Source organism: Panthera onca, chromosome A1, assembly GCF_046562875.1.
Source record: "Panthera onca isolate mPanOnc1 chromosome A1, mPanOnc1 haplotype 2, whole genome shotgun sequence".
In the NCBI taxonomy this organism is placed as follows: Eukaryota; Metazoa; Chordata; class Mammalia; order Carnivora; family Felidae; genus Panthera; species Panthera onca.
In genome coordinates, this window is record NC_138339.1 from 163,811,715 (window position 1) to 163,826,920 (window position 15,206).

General features: G+C 45.4%; 1 long non-coding RNA gene across 1 annotated transcript; it reads right to left on the reverse strand.

Annotated features, from left to right (window-relative positions):
- Window positions 1-459: 459 nt before the first annotated feature.
- On the reverse strand, window positions 460-11,359 carry LOC145713582 (uncharacterized). The gene is made up of 3 exons (XR_014136647.1): window positions 7,532-11,359; window positions 2,033-7,300; window positions 460-1,787 (listed from the first exon to the last, which is right to left on the reverse strand). It is a non-coding gene; the product is annotated as an uncharacterized LOC145713582 (long non-coding RNA).
- Between the last annotated feature and the right edge of the window lie 3,847 nt (window positions 11,360-15,206).

Below are 15,206 nucleotides of genomic sequence, written 5' to 3' on the forward strand. Positions count from 1 at the left end.
TCTTATATTGTACCAGAGAGCACAGATTTTGGAGTGTATTTTTATTGACAACAGAGTCAGATAATGCAATTTAATCTAATTTGACCCAAATGTGTTTTGATGGTTGTGCTATGACTGTCACATTTTACAATGTGGGTCAGATTACCTGTAGATCCATTGAAGTCTAAGCTTTAAAAATAAATATACTTACCTCAAAAAAGTGTAGGTGATTCTGCTTTAAAGCTGGGTTCTCTTCAATGGCAATAGGGAACAGGACAGTAAAAGACCTTTTATTTAGTTTACTTTTTATCTATTTTACATTTTATTTACCGTTTTAGAATTTTCTTTTTTTTTTTAATATGAAATTTATTGTCCAATTGGTTTCCATACAACAGCCAGTGCTCATCCCAACAGGTGCCCTCCTCAATACCCATCACCCACCCTCCCCTCCTTCCCACCCCCCATCAACCTTCAGTTTATTCTCAGTTTTTAAGAGTCTCTTATGGTTTGGCTCCTTCCCTCTCCAACTTTTTTTTTTCCTTCCCCTTCCCCATGGTCTTCTGTTAAATTTCTCAGGATCCACATAAGAGTGAAAACATATGGTATCTGTCTTTCTCTGCATGGCTTATTTCACTTAGCATCACACTCTCCAGTTCCATCCACGTTGCTACAAAAGGCCATATTTCATTCTTTCTCATTGCCAAGTAGTGTTCCATTGTGCATATAAACCACAATTTCTTTATCCATTCATCAGTTGATGGACATTTAGGCTCCTTCCATAATTTGGCTATTGTTGAAAGTTCTTTCAATTCCTGAACATATATGTGTGTGTATAATATGGCAATAAGTTATAATTTCAGATTTCAGTATTTCACTAGTGATGAAATAGCTAGTGGTCAAAACATAAACACATAAACATTAAATTCCATTTTCCGAAGATCACAAATACTTCAAAAGGGAAAGTATTACTTTACAAATTGAAAATTTGTGACATTTCCTCCAAATTGTCTTAACCGAAAATGAGCCCCTCAAAAGGTAGACAGCTAGCTGGGATTTTCATAAATGTTCTCTCTGATGCAAAGGCAGCTTGGCATTACTGGAGGAAAGCTAATCACACTTCACACATCTTCGTCTTTTAAGCAATAAATTTAAAGATGGCGGGTGAGCAGATTGTCACCGAATTTCATGACAATTGTTCTTCCTGATTTGTTTTCTTCAGTTGCAAAATGGGTGGAGGGGGTCATTCGGCAGGAACTATCCCAAACTTCCTTGGCTCTTCCAATGTGAGTGCCCGTTGTGTGCCAAGCCTAAGGGGAAGCCCAAAGACCATGCTTTCCTATGGATGCGAAACCTGTCGTTTAATGATTTCACATCAGCATCCCAGAGCTACTTTTGTTGGTCAGTCTTCCATCTATCCCACAATTACAGGATTTCACCATCTATCCCATAATTACAGGATTTCAAATGCATATCCGTCTTCCCTTTGGGACAAAACTTCAGGAGGTATTGTAACCCAGTGAACTGAATTTCCCTCAACGATTATTGTATTTCTGGAGCAGAATACATCACACAAGACTTACTTGTCATCCGTGTTAACTGAATGTGCTGAATCCTTGAAGTGAGAGAGAGCGACTTTCTCAACATGGTTTTCCCATAGCATCTTCAAAAATAACCAGACATCCTATGTGGTTAGAAGACATGTCCATGTTTCCTAATGCTTAAAGAAATACTCTATCCCTTCCTTGTGCAGAATATTTCATTACACCCTGGTAACCGAGGGATTAGCCGCAATAAAAATCCACACAGACCTGGGGCGCCTGGGTGGCGCAGTCGGTTAAGCGTCCGACTTCAGCCAGGTCATGATCTCGCGGTCCGTGAGTTCGAGCCCCGCGTCGGGCTCTGGGCTGATGGCTCGGAGCCTGGAGCCTGTTTCCGATTCTGTGTCTCCCTCTCTCTCTGCCCCTCCCCCGTTCATGCTCTGTCTCTCTCTCTGTCCCAAAAATAAATTAAAAAAAAAAGTTGAAAAAAAAAAAATTTAAAAGTCCACACAGACCAGAGCAAGGATGTAGGCAAGCAATGAAATTCTCGGGAATTCATGGCAAGAAGACCGCAATAGACTGAATGTTTATGTACCCTCAAGATTTGTATGTTGAACCCAAAGTCCCCAATGTGATGGTATTAGGAGGGGAGGCCTTTGGGGACTGATTAGATCATGACAGCGGGACCCTCATAAATGGGAGTAGTGCCTCTATAAGAAAAGACAGGGAGGGATGATCTTTCTCTCTCTCTACCACATGACGACTTAATGAGAAGAAAGTCATCTGCAAACAAAGGAGCCTCACCAGACACCCTGTCTGCTGACACCTGGCTCTATGACCACCCAGCCTCCACAACTGCGAGAAACAAATGTGTGCTGTTTCTAAGTCCCCCAGGCTATGGTGTTCAGTGACAACAGCCCTGACTGAGACAGTGACCCATGCCAACACACGCACGGTATTAGTCTCCTAGAGACGCTGTAACATATCACCACACGCTGGATAGCTTCAAAGGACAGAAACTTATTCCCTCACAGTTCAGGAAGCCAGAAGTCTGAAATTTGGGGGTGCCAAAAGGATGCTTCTTTCCGGAGGCTCTGAGGGAGGATTTATTCCATGTTTCTCTCCAGCTTCCAGTGATGGCAGACAATCCTTGGCAGTCCCCGGCCTATAGATGCATCCTTCCAATCTTTGCCTCTATCTTCACATGGCTTCTCCCTGACCTGTGTCCTCTCTGCTTCTTCCAAGGAGTCATTGGATTTAGGACCCACTTAAATCCAGGATGATCTCAACCTCCAATCCTTAACTCAATTACATCTGCAAAGACCGTCTTCTCAAGTAATGCAACATTCTGAAGTTTAAAGGGAGGGCTGCCCCAGAAACAGAGCCAGTGAGCTATAGAGACATAAACACAGATAGATAGGGAGCTTGCACATATTCATATCCGTATATATATATGGATACGCGCATTTTTATATTTGTATATAAAGGAGTTTATTATATTATGGAGGCTGAGAAGTCCCACCTTCTGGTATCTACAAGCTGGCGACATGAGAAAGCCAGTGTTTAGTTCCGGGGCCCGGGAGCCTTGAGCTGGCATACATTCTAGTCTGAGAACCAGGCATGCTGAGGGCAGGGGAAGATGACATCTCAGTGAAGCAGTCAGAGTGAGTCCAACCTCCCTCCATCTTTTTGTTCTGTTTGGTCTCTCAGTGGATTGGATGATGCCCGCCCACTTGGTAAGGACAGCTTTCCTCAGCCCACCAACCCGAATGCTAATCTCTTCTGGAAACACCCTCACAGACACACCCAGAAATAATAGCCAAGCAGCTTTCTGGGCCTCCCCTGGCCTAGTCATGTTGACACATAAAATTAACCATCACGTGTGCATGTATTAGCTATGTTCCTTTTGTTTAAAGTGTATGGAGACTGGAAATCTATGTTTTAAATTTGTTTCTCTTTTCTTTTATTATTTTTTTAAGTTTATTTTTATTTAGAGAGAGAGAGACAGAGCAGACGAGTGGGGGAGGGGAAGAGAGAGAGGGAGAGAGAGAGAATCCCAAGCAGGCTCCACACTGTCAGTTCAGAGCCTGATGTGGGGCTTGAACCCACGAACTGTTAGATCATGACCTGAGCCAAAGTCAAGAGCCGGAAGCTTAACCGACTGAGCCACCCAGATGCCCCTAAATTCGTTTCTTTTTAAAGACATCTTGCTAGCATGGTGATAAAAGAAAAACAAAACTCTCAGATACATGAAGTTTTGAAGGAAAACTTCAGCTATTACATTTTAACGTGTTTGATTTTATATAGTATTACTTTATTTCTTGATACACTATTTCCCGAATCTTATTTTGGAATAAGGCAAGCAGAATTAAAAAGACAGTAATCCAATAAGTGGATAGCCTTGCTTATTGATTAAAATATAAAAAGGTCTATTAATAAGAAGGCAATAGTCTTTTCAATTTCAAAAACACATTAGTATTTGAAGCATATACACATTTAAAATTGCTGTAAAAACAGTTTAAGTATGCTTTTGACCTTTTACTAATATAGAATCTGCATTTAAGACTTGGGCTCTTCCAACTGCTATACAAATACGACTAGTAATCCATGGGTCAGCTTTGTGAGATGTTTTTAGAGCAATGGTTCTCAAGAATAATCTGGTACCCCAGGGGACATTCAGCTATGTCCGTGGACATCTCTTGGTTGTCACAACTTGGGAGAGAAGGCTGTTTGCTACAGGCTTCCAGCAGGTGGAGGACAAGGAAGCTGCGAACCACCTTACAGTGCATGGCATGCCCGCCCCCCCCACAAGGAACTTTCTGGCCCAGTGTCAGTAAATCAGAGGTTGATAAACCCTGTTTTAATACCACACTGGCTGATTTGTGCTGCCCCAGCCTCTTCTTTGCTTCAGTCATGACCAGGGACATCTGTCGCTGAGATCTCTGGCTATAAAACAAAGTATGAATTGTCTGCACCTAAAACTCAACCTTTATTTCCTCCACGACTTCAGCTGGTTTTAACTCCCAGCAAGACCTCACGCACACGGGATGTGTACTGACCATGACTCTAAAGGACTGGAACACGTGTGTGTGCTAGGCCAGTCTTTGCGTTGTTCATTACCGAGCGTCCCCCAGGAATTAGATTCCAAGGGAAGTCACACAGAGGCTGTGGAGGTCAGTGCACCTCGCATCACGGAACCTACCTCCACTCCCTTCCTCCTCCCCCAGCCCTGTGGTTTTGGAGTCTTAAAACCTACATTAGTTTCAGGATCACCCTCCCTACCTGCTTGCCTGGAGGCAAGGACCCCATTGGACGAAATGACATCATGGTGTCATTTGAATAATAAAAGCAATAATCTATTTACCTTAAGAATTAGAATTTATTATGCTAGTTTTTATATGGGCCGACTACAATGTGACATCCTCTAAACCCAGCACTCCTCCTGCAGAGTGGCTTTCTGCCCGAGCCCTGTGGCTGTGGGACCCTCATAAAGTTCCCTTTCATTGACTAGACTTGTTAAAAAAAAAATGAATTCTACAGTGTTTTTGCGTGTGTGTGTGTGTGTATTTGTGTGTGTGTGTGTGTATTTGCATGTGAGTGCGAGAGTGTGTGCATGCACGTGAGTGTGTGCGTGTATGTGTGCAATTAATTATATTTGACTCTTTCTCAACCACCTTGTGAAGAGGAACTGAGACTTGCATTTTGTCAGTAGGAAACTGGGAACCACGGCGTTATTAAATCCATTCATGCCCAGCTGGTGAACCTCCTGACTCCTGGCCCGGGTCTCGCTCTTGACCCTACAACCTCATAGGCCTTCCTGGGCTGGCAACCTGCCTGAGGTAAAGCAGTGATTTATTCAAGCCATATCTGGAAGGCTATGTCTAGCCAATAAACTCAGACACACCAGGTTGAACTACATTCATATCCACTTGGAAACTGTTTAGCCAACAGAGGCAGAAGCTTAAAAATATCAGTAGCGAGAACATCTCTGTAATCTAATCACTGTTTGCTTTCCACTTCATGATGCATGTGAGTAATGAGTTTGAGGACTTCAGCATCTTCTTTGATCGCTCGTGCTTTTGTGGTTTCCACCTGTAACACACCTGCCTCTGAGACAGCCGTTATTAATTGCATATTGTTTTGTGTTTCTAATGTTTCATTTCACGGACTCTTCTCTTTTCTTCCCCCTTTTGGGTTGCAGATCCCTGCTGATTGCAGTATTTAACCACTTCTTCATAGGCATCTTCTTAATCCAATTTAATCTTTGGATATGAATTAAAGTTGACCAAATTGTTTGCTACAGTCTGGTCAGCGGTTCTGCATTCAGAAGTGTTTTTTGACTCAGTTGCACGAATACAGATTTTCCCACACGGTCTATTTGACTCCTGTAAGTCTACTCTGTACCAACTTCTATTGTGTTAAGCAAATAGCCGTACTGCGCCGGCATTCTACTCATTGTTAATACGAAAGCAACAGGATTTTCTCCAGTTCACCGACAGCCAAACCTGTTGTTATCAGAAAACCCTCTCCAGATGAAAACTGAAAAGAATCATATGACCCAGAAAAAAGATTAGCCTTCAGGAAGTCTTTGGGTTTTGCCATTTTTGTCAAGACATCCCAGAGGGAGTGGAAAATAATAAAGTAACATCTATTTCTGGAAGGCATTCTATTTCAAAATAGAGTCTATGAACTTTCAAATTTGCAAGACAGGGCTTCTCAAAATAAGAGGCACAAAACTGGGCTATGGCAAACCCAAGGGGACCAGAAGCAATTGAAAACAAGGAATTTAGGAACTTTTAATTGCCTCATTTTCAATTCAAAGGGGAGTGTAAGTATTGATATTAAGCTATAGCTCAATTGCACACGCCGATCAGCTAGTTTGCTGTGACACAGGAATCCTCAGAGATTCATCATTACACAGGATTTCTGTCATTTCGGATGAATTTTCCACCTTGTTGGCAACAACATGCTGTACTTCTCTGATCTCCTCTTTTTCCGTGCTTCTATCTGGGGAGGCTGATTTACATTCTGGGTTCTGGAAAAGGCCTGGGTAGGAAGCAAACTCCATACCTTTTATATTTAAAAAGACGTGGTGTAAAAAGCTTATTCTAAAGGCAAATGACATTTGTTTACCAAAGGGAATACAAAAGCTTTAGAACTCAAGAGTGGAACTTAGGATAAAACCGAAAAATCTGAAGTGCACAAAATTAGAAAACAGATGAATAAAACTGGATATTCATAAAACTGAACAAAACCAATCGTCAAGATTTATGCCCCAGCACCGGTGACTAGGACGTCAAGCCCATTCCAGAGATTCTGGAGTGCCTGGTACACCTCTCCAACTAGAGAGCTTGACTAAGATGGGAGCCCGTGTGGAACCTTCTGGTCCCTGCCAGCTCCTGGTCCTCCACGGAGAGAAGAAGGCAGGAGACCATGGCGCCTCTCATTTAGAATCATCAGGAATAAACAAAATATTCCATTATGGTCTGTTTGTCTAGTAGTTATCTGCTGTTGCATCAGAAGCTGTCCCCAAACATAGTAAAATAAAGAACAATCCTTGTGATCACACTGTACGAGCCAGCTTCCAAGATGGTCCACAGGGATTCCCACCTCTGGGCATGTATGGTAAAACCTTGGACCGCAAGTTCTGCGAGGGTTCTACAAGACCAGCAAACATTTCTAATAAATTTTAACTTGATAAACGAGCGAAGTCTTGCAATACGAGTAGCACGTGACACCGCAGGTCACATGATCACAAGTGAGCCAATGGTTCTTGAATTCACCTTTGAATTTTTTTTTTTTTTCAACGTTTTTTATTTATTTTTGGGACAGAGAGAGACATAGCATGAACGGGGGAGGGGCAGAGAGAGAGGGAGACACAGAATCAGAAACAGGCTCCAGGCTCTGAGCCATCAGCCCAGAGCCTGACGCGGGGCTCGAACTCATGGACCGTGAGATCGTGACCTGGCTGAAGTCGGACGCTTAACCGACTGCGCCACCCAGGCGCCCCTCACCTTTGATATACAAATGCTTTGGATTACAAGTGTGTTTCCAGAATGAATTATGCTTCGAGACCAAAGTTTTGCTGTATTATAAAGCCATCAGAGTCTGCTCTCTAACAATGAATTATTAACCTTCTTCCCACATGCAAAACACACACACTCCCTCCCACACTTACCCCCAATCTTATTTATCACAGCACCAACCGGGACTCGTGTTAGAGGATCTTGGCGTCTAAGTCAAGCTGAGTCGCGGATGAAGCTCTTAGGATGTGCTCACTTGAGTCCTGGTCTTCCCCGTCTGAGGACCTTCAGCTGAAGAGACAAGTCAACTGTGCCCCACACCCATATATAATGGTGAGACAAACTCAGGTACCGGGTGCCAACACCCGCTTTTAAAAATGGTAGAACACAAGACACACAGGAGGCACCGGTCCGTGGCAATTTTGAAATCTAGTAAGACACGTGTGACGGTTCCTTGATGCATAGTCATGGCGGGGAATCATCTCCATCCATAGCTTGTGACTCCCCTTCCAAGCGTTTGGTTTTCCTCTAATTATTCTTTCTTTTCCATGAAAGGCAGCTTGTGTTTTCAGCTGAATAGTTTTCTCAGCCTGCTTCTTGCTTGTAGAAATTTCGGGGTTCTAAAAGCCTCTTTTCAATTCTACTGTTTCTATCCTTTGTAGTTCAAGCAAGCAACGTTTTTGCCAATCAAATGCTTAAAGAACTGTTGTGTTTCTCCTATGATCCCTGCAAGCATTCACTCCTTTAGACAAACATCACAACTCCAAATATCTTTGAGATAAACCTTTCTCTACCCTGGACTTCCTCTGACCCCAGGAAGAGACAACACTCTGAAGATTTTCAGGAACCTTATTTTCCGAATGGTCTCCGAGGTACATATTAGGTATTTCCGCAATCTTAACAAAGGAATTTACAGCCACACCCCTGGCAGGCTACCTCTTCACATCGAGCTCCCCTGATCCTGCTCTGGACTTGATCTTTGCCCCAGAGCCATTTTTAACTTTGGCATCATTTGATGGAGAGTCTAGATTTTTCAAAACAGCAATTTTTGTCTCCTTTAGGATTCCAGAACCTCCTCTGGTACCTTCTTGGGTACTAGAGAACCTTCTAGAACCTTCTCTCTAGTATCTTCTCTTGCAAGCAGCCAAGCAGAAGCCAGGCAATCCCTCTAAAGGTCTGCCTAGAAATCCTATCAGCTATATCCCCCAATTCACTAGCTCCCTTTTTTGCCTTCCACTCTACCTTCACCATGGTTGCCGAAACTGACACCACTACAATATAAGAGTTTGTTCCTTCCAGTTTCCAAGAACATTTTTCTCACTCTCTTTTTAGCCATCACTTGCCATCTTGTCAAAAGCCGTGAGGCTTCTATTAACAACCTCTTCAAAACAGTTAAGCTTTCACTCAACTCCTCTTGAGGTCCTCCAAGCACCCGCTGCCTGGGCAATTCCAAATCCAAGCCCACGTTGAAGGTTTCTTGTTATGGCGGTATCCTGCTTCCAGATACCACATCCTGTATTAGTTAAGGCCAGATGGATGACAAACCACCCAAAAACTTAGCGGACTTGGGACAAAAAGGATCCTCCACTGCTTTATCTTCTCTGTAGCTCTGGAGCCTGAGAGCCCCACAGGTGGGTAGGTGCTGGCTCAGCTCAGCCCGAGTCTCTCCCATGGTCGTAGCAAGTTGTCAGCCAGCTTGACTGGTGCTAGAGGATCCACTCCCAAGATGGCATTCTCACGTGGCTGGTCCATTGGTACCGGTTGTCGGCAAGAAATCTCAGTTCCGTGCTGTCATAACCTCTCCAAGAGCTGAGAGGTGACCCTTGAGACCTGGCTATTGATCCGAGAGAGAGATAAGACGGAAGTGCTGCTGTCTTTTATGACCTCGTTTCAGAAGTTACTCACTGTCACTTTTGCCACATTCTGTTTGTTAGAATCAAGATACTAAGTCAAGCCCATAGTCAAGGGGAGAAGAATTGGTCTCCTCCTTTGGCAGGAAAAGGGCCGATTTTGTGGACATATTTTAAAAGTACCATACATGGGGGTGCCTGGGTGGCTCAGTCGGTTAAGCATCCGACTCTGCTTTTGGCTCAGGTCTCGATCCCACGGTTTGTGAGTTCGAGCCCTGCCTGGGGCTCTGTGCTGTCAGCGCAGAGCCTGCTTGGGATTCTCTCTCTCTGCTCCACCCCTACTCATGCTCTCTGTCTGTCTGTCTGTCTCTCAAAATAAGTAAGATAACATATTTTTTTTTTTTCACGTACCACACACTGTATTCCTTTGAAACTGCAAGCAAATCAGGGTTCTGGGATAACTCCAGAACTCTCCAGAAATCTTCCACATCCTCAAGATGAACAAGACCAGCATCCAGTAGGCATTAGGCCTACTTCAGTCCCAAGTTAATCTCAAGGGCAAGTCAGGGGAGCCAGGCCCTTGTTGAACCAGCCTGCAGACTGGGACACCCGAGCTGGTTTTTCCGGCAGCCTCACAGCAGACTGACCACAGCAGGTGTCTCGTTCAGGAAGAGCCAACACCGCTTGTCTGGCTGGCCAGTGCCCTGGTCTCTCAGGCCCTCAGAAAGAAGGCTAACACATGAGCGAAAAGAAAACAATTTGTAAAATTTGTATAGTGAGATAATTTCTATAGTTGGAAAAGAGAGAGAAACAGATGTGGCTGGGGGGGGTCGATACTTAAAATTCTCTGTGTAATCCCAGTTAGTTTAACTATTGTGCCTTATAATTTCCAAAGCAGTTTAACGCGTACTTTTAGGTTAATATGCAATATTTCTTTGGATGCCATCATGGTGGATTGCTGGCTAACTCAATATTTGGGTAGGTGTTTACTTGTGTGGGTCCAAAGAAAAGAAGTTAGAACTCATTACTATTTTACGACAGTCACAATAAATATGAACATCGGGAAACATCTATGAATAGGGCAATATGCATACGTATTTGATAAACCATTGCTATTTCAATTTCATACACCGAGGGCGGTCTTCAAGGAATCCGGAATCTCCTGAAGAAGGCGGCAGTGCAAGCGGTGTCTGTAATCCACAGCGAATCGTCCTCACATTCATAGCAGAGGAGCCAATAAGTGGCTCCGAAAGCCTGACGTGGGGAGACGCTCGTTTCGACGATACCGGGATAGTTCTCGGAAACCTGAACCTGGGATGAGGAATCAAATTTTCTCGCAAGAGGCCAAGAGAGAGAAAGACAATCTCTGTGAAGGAACCGAGTTGCAGGGAAGATGTGGAGGTAGCCGTGAGTTCAGGGTGTGTTTTAGAAAGTCTGAGGACCAGGGGACAAGCCGTGAACAACGAGGCAGGATGAGCTCTGAGTCAGGTTGGATCTCATTGGGGGTGGGGATCGTAGGTGGAGTTCTGACCCCCAGAGGCACCAGCCTGGGCTCCGTTGAGGGCAAAGGGGACCGAGGGCAGGGTTCCGAGAAGGCATACGAGACAATCATGTCTTCGATTCATAAACCACGATTCATCGCTGTTTGTCCACGTTCACACTCTGTGTGTACTTTATCGATCTCAGCAGCAAAAGAACATTTCTTGGACTTGGCTGTGAGAATTTAGTATCTTACTATGTGAGAATTAATGAAGAAGCAAAGGGCTACAACAGCTTCGGCCCAAACATAAGGAAGAGAAGTATTTGGAAATGCTTTCAAAGAGTAAGGATTCCTGAAATCCTTCCACTTAGTTATAATAACAATAACAACAACAACAAAGGCTCCTTCTGTAATCCACGCAGAGTATGTACAGGAGAACATAACCTTGTCTTTACATTCCAAGACAATAGCAGACCAGACTTGGGGGGAGGAATTTTCCAGACTCTGTCTTCAGTTGGCTGCTCTCCTTCAGAAGTGTTAACATACCTTCTTAAACAAAAACAGGTCAGAAAAATGAAAATACACTTCCCTCATTTTCTCCCTTGATCTTGGTTTCTCTCCCGGACCAGGACCCACACGGAGACGTTTCTTGAAGCTTCCAACACAGGCTCACGCCCAGTGCGGGACGGAGTGAGCACACGGACCCACCTGATGGCAGGTGGTACTTTCTGAGGTTCGTAAAAGGAAGGCAGGTAAGGGGCGCCTGGGTGGCGCAGTCGGTTAAGCGTCCGACTTCAGCCAGGTCACGATCTCGCGGTCCGTGAGTTCGGGCCCCGAGTCAGGCTCTGGGCTGATGGCTCGGAGCCTGGAGCCTGTTTCCGATTCTGTGTCTCCCTCTCTCTCTGCCCCTCCCCCGTTCATGCTCTGTCTCTCTCTCTCCCAAAAATAAGTAAAAAACGTTGAAAAAAAAAATTTTAAAAGGAAGGCAGGTAAATTTCTTTCTTTGAATGCTACTCTTTTTCCTTTATTTTTGTGAGGGGACTTCCATTTTTTTTTTTTCAAAAAAGCAGAATTATCCAAAAGTGGTCTCTAAATAGTTTTACTGAAGCTCCATTAAAACATGAAGTGGAGAGCTCCAGAAGCTGACTCATTTTTCAAGCGGTGCTCCCAAGGTATTTGTTGTTGCGTGATTAATGGCCGGGGTGTGGGGAGGCTGTGCAGAAGTGCACCGAGGTGGATGGCAATGTGGCTAAAATAAGCAGATGGAGGAAGAGGGCAGGACCAGATCGGTCTGGAAAGCAGGCGATGTTCTAGAAAAAGAAAAAAAAAAAAATCAAAGAGAGAAACACAGCGTAAGGAATGCTGTCAAACACAGGATATGACACAGCTTATACGGAGTACGAGCAAGATGTGAAATGGGAAAGTTACGATTTATTTTTTTTAATTACCATTTGAACACACTCTGGTCAAAACACAGATTGGGAGGGGCGCCTGGGTGGCTCAGTCGGTTACGCGTCCAACTCTGAATTTTGGCTCAGGTCACGATCTCACAGTTTAGAGTCTGAACCCTGAGTAGGGCTCTGCACTGGCAGAGTGGAGTCTACTTGGGATTCTCTCTCTCTCTCTCTCTGCCGCTCCCCCACTCATTCTCTCTCTCTCTCTCTCTCTCTCTCTCAATAAATAAATAAACATCTTTAAAAAAATAGATTGGGGGGCGCCTGGGTGGCTCAGTTGGTTGAGCGTCCAACTTCGGCTCAGGTCATGATCTCGCGGTCTGTGAGTTCAAGCCCCGCGTCGGGCTCTGTGCTGACAGCTCAGAGCCTGGAGCCTGTTTCAGATTCTGTGTCTCCCTCTCTCTGACCCTCCCCCATTCATGCTCTGTCTCTCTCTGTCTCAAAAATAAGTAAATGTTAAAAAAAAAGAAAAAGATAGATTGGGAAGTAAAATACAGAATCCAGGGGCAACCGGGTGACTCAGTTAAGTGTCCGACTTCAGCTCAGGTCATGATCTCGTGATCCATGGGTTTGAGCCCCGCATTGGGCTCTGTGCTAACAGCTCCAAGTCTGGAGCCTGCTTCAGATTCTGTGTCTCCTTCTCCCTCTGCCCCTCCCCCACTCACGGTCTGTCTCTCTCTCTCTCAACCACAAACATTAAAAAAATTTTTTAAAGCATTGAATCCAGAAATAAAAGAAGGAAAAGCATAATAATCCATTATCCTTATTTCCAAACATTGCCATCTGTGTTTTAATTGAAGTTATATCCAAATCATTCATGTGGTGTTTCAAGGGGGAAGGAAAAAACTGCCCTCTCTGCATTTCTGACACCAAGTTTTAGTCAATTGTGTTAGTATCACAAAATGAGATTTTCTAGAATAAATGTGCAATTGGAATCAATTAAAGAGTGGATTCAATTTAAACCTTCAAATGTCTAGAAAGACGGAAATCTAGGTTTTCAAATTGGTTCCTCTGCGGCTTGGCTCATCTGCCTTTTTGCGCTCCTACGCCTGAGGGGCAAGGTGCTGTGGGAAAGAGCCACCCGTGAGAGGCTACGCGGAGTTCACCTTGTTCTCCCAATGCCAGGTGAGGGATGTCTGTGGAGAGACGAGCTGAAAAATGAGGAGAAAATAGGCCAAGAGAAGTACGAAGTATGAAAGCACACGTTTGCCCCGGGGCCTCTGTCGATGGCTGGAACACAGGAACCTTTTCTTTTTTAATTTTTTTTTAACTTTTATTTATTTTTGAGAGACAGAGTACAAATCAGGCGGGGGCATAGAGAGAGGGACACAAGAATCTGAATCAGGCTCCAGGGTCTGAGCTGTCAGCACAGAGCCGGACATGGGGCTTGAACTCACAAACCGCGAGATGGTGACCTGAGCCGAAGTCGGATACTTAGCCCACTGAGGATACTTCCCCACAGAGGAACCCTAAAAAATACAGGATCCTGAGAAGTCTGGGTGGCTCAGTGGGTTAAACCTCAAACTCTTGACTTTGGCTCAGGTCCTGATCTTGAGGTTCTGAGTTCAAGCCCCACGTCGGGCTCTGTGCTGACAGTGCAGAGCCTGCTTGGGATTCTCTCTCTCTCCCTCTTTTCTGCCTCTCCCCCCATCGTGCTCTCTCTCTCTCTCTCTCTCTCAAAATAAAGAAATAAATAAATCAAAACACACACACACACACAGGTTCCTCTCTCCGTCTCCTGAAGGATTTCATGGGGAGACAAAGACCCTGATTGATGAGTGCTCCCGGCAGTGCTCTGCATCCCTCCTGGGCCTCTCTCTCCTTGTCCCTGACAGAGCTGTCGGCGTGGGGACCTGGTCACCCTCCAGACAGTTCTCAGTGAGGCTCCGGAGGAGCACGGGGACACCGAGGTGCTGTGCTCACGGCGTCCAGCCCTCAGAAGCACAACAGTCTGTATCACGACGAGAGGCCCCGGGAGGCCAGGGGAGCATGTGACCGCTTTCTCTGGGGTTAATCCACAACTTTCCAGAAGGAAAGCACCTAACAGCCACTGAGCTCTATCCCTGCTGGGCCCACAAGCTGGCCGGAGCACCAGCTCGGTGTGTCTCACCCGTTGTCCCCGTTTGGGAACAGGTAAGGGCAGCGTGCGGGGCCCTGGGAGCCCGTGCACATCCGAGCGTGGCCGCCTTGCCTCGGCACCCGACCTGTGAGCTGTCGCGCTGACAAAACAGATGGCGGGGTTTCAAGCCGGTGCTTCCAGTGGAAAGGGAGACATGCCAGCAAAGGAGGAAGAGAGCCCGGGGGGGTGGGGGGTGGCAGCGTGGGACACGGGCCGCCTGTGCTCCGGATGAAACACGAAGGGAAACAGGTTCCCACTGGAAACTTTCTGCAGATCAGCTCAGCAGAAGAGATAGTACTTAGAAGACGCCCCGCAACACCTTCAGTCCGAAAGGAGAACAAACAACATGCTTTTCTCTCCGAACTGCTTCCTTTTTACAGCCTCTGGATACCGGGGTCATGTTCACCGAAGAACAGCCAGAATCAGCTGTTAAATCCGGGCGCTGTCGTTTCTCCCAGGAAGTTCTCTCATGAAAACACACGTCTAGAACTGCCATGGTCTTTTCACGGCCACGAGCAACCTCTCCTACCCCCTCTTTTCCTTGTCTGTGCCTTCGATGTGACACGCACACTCCCCGCTCAGGACCTTTGCACCTGCTATACCTCTAAATGGAAGACTCTTGCTCCAGACGTCTGTGTAACTCACTCCCTCAGCCCCCCCCAGGCCCCTCTTGCAACTCTCAGATTAGAGGCTTTCCTGGATCGCTTGGTAAAAGCTTAGCGGCTCCTCACGCTGCGAAAATCTCCATTTCTCTCTTACCCTG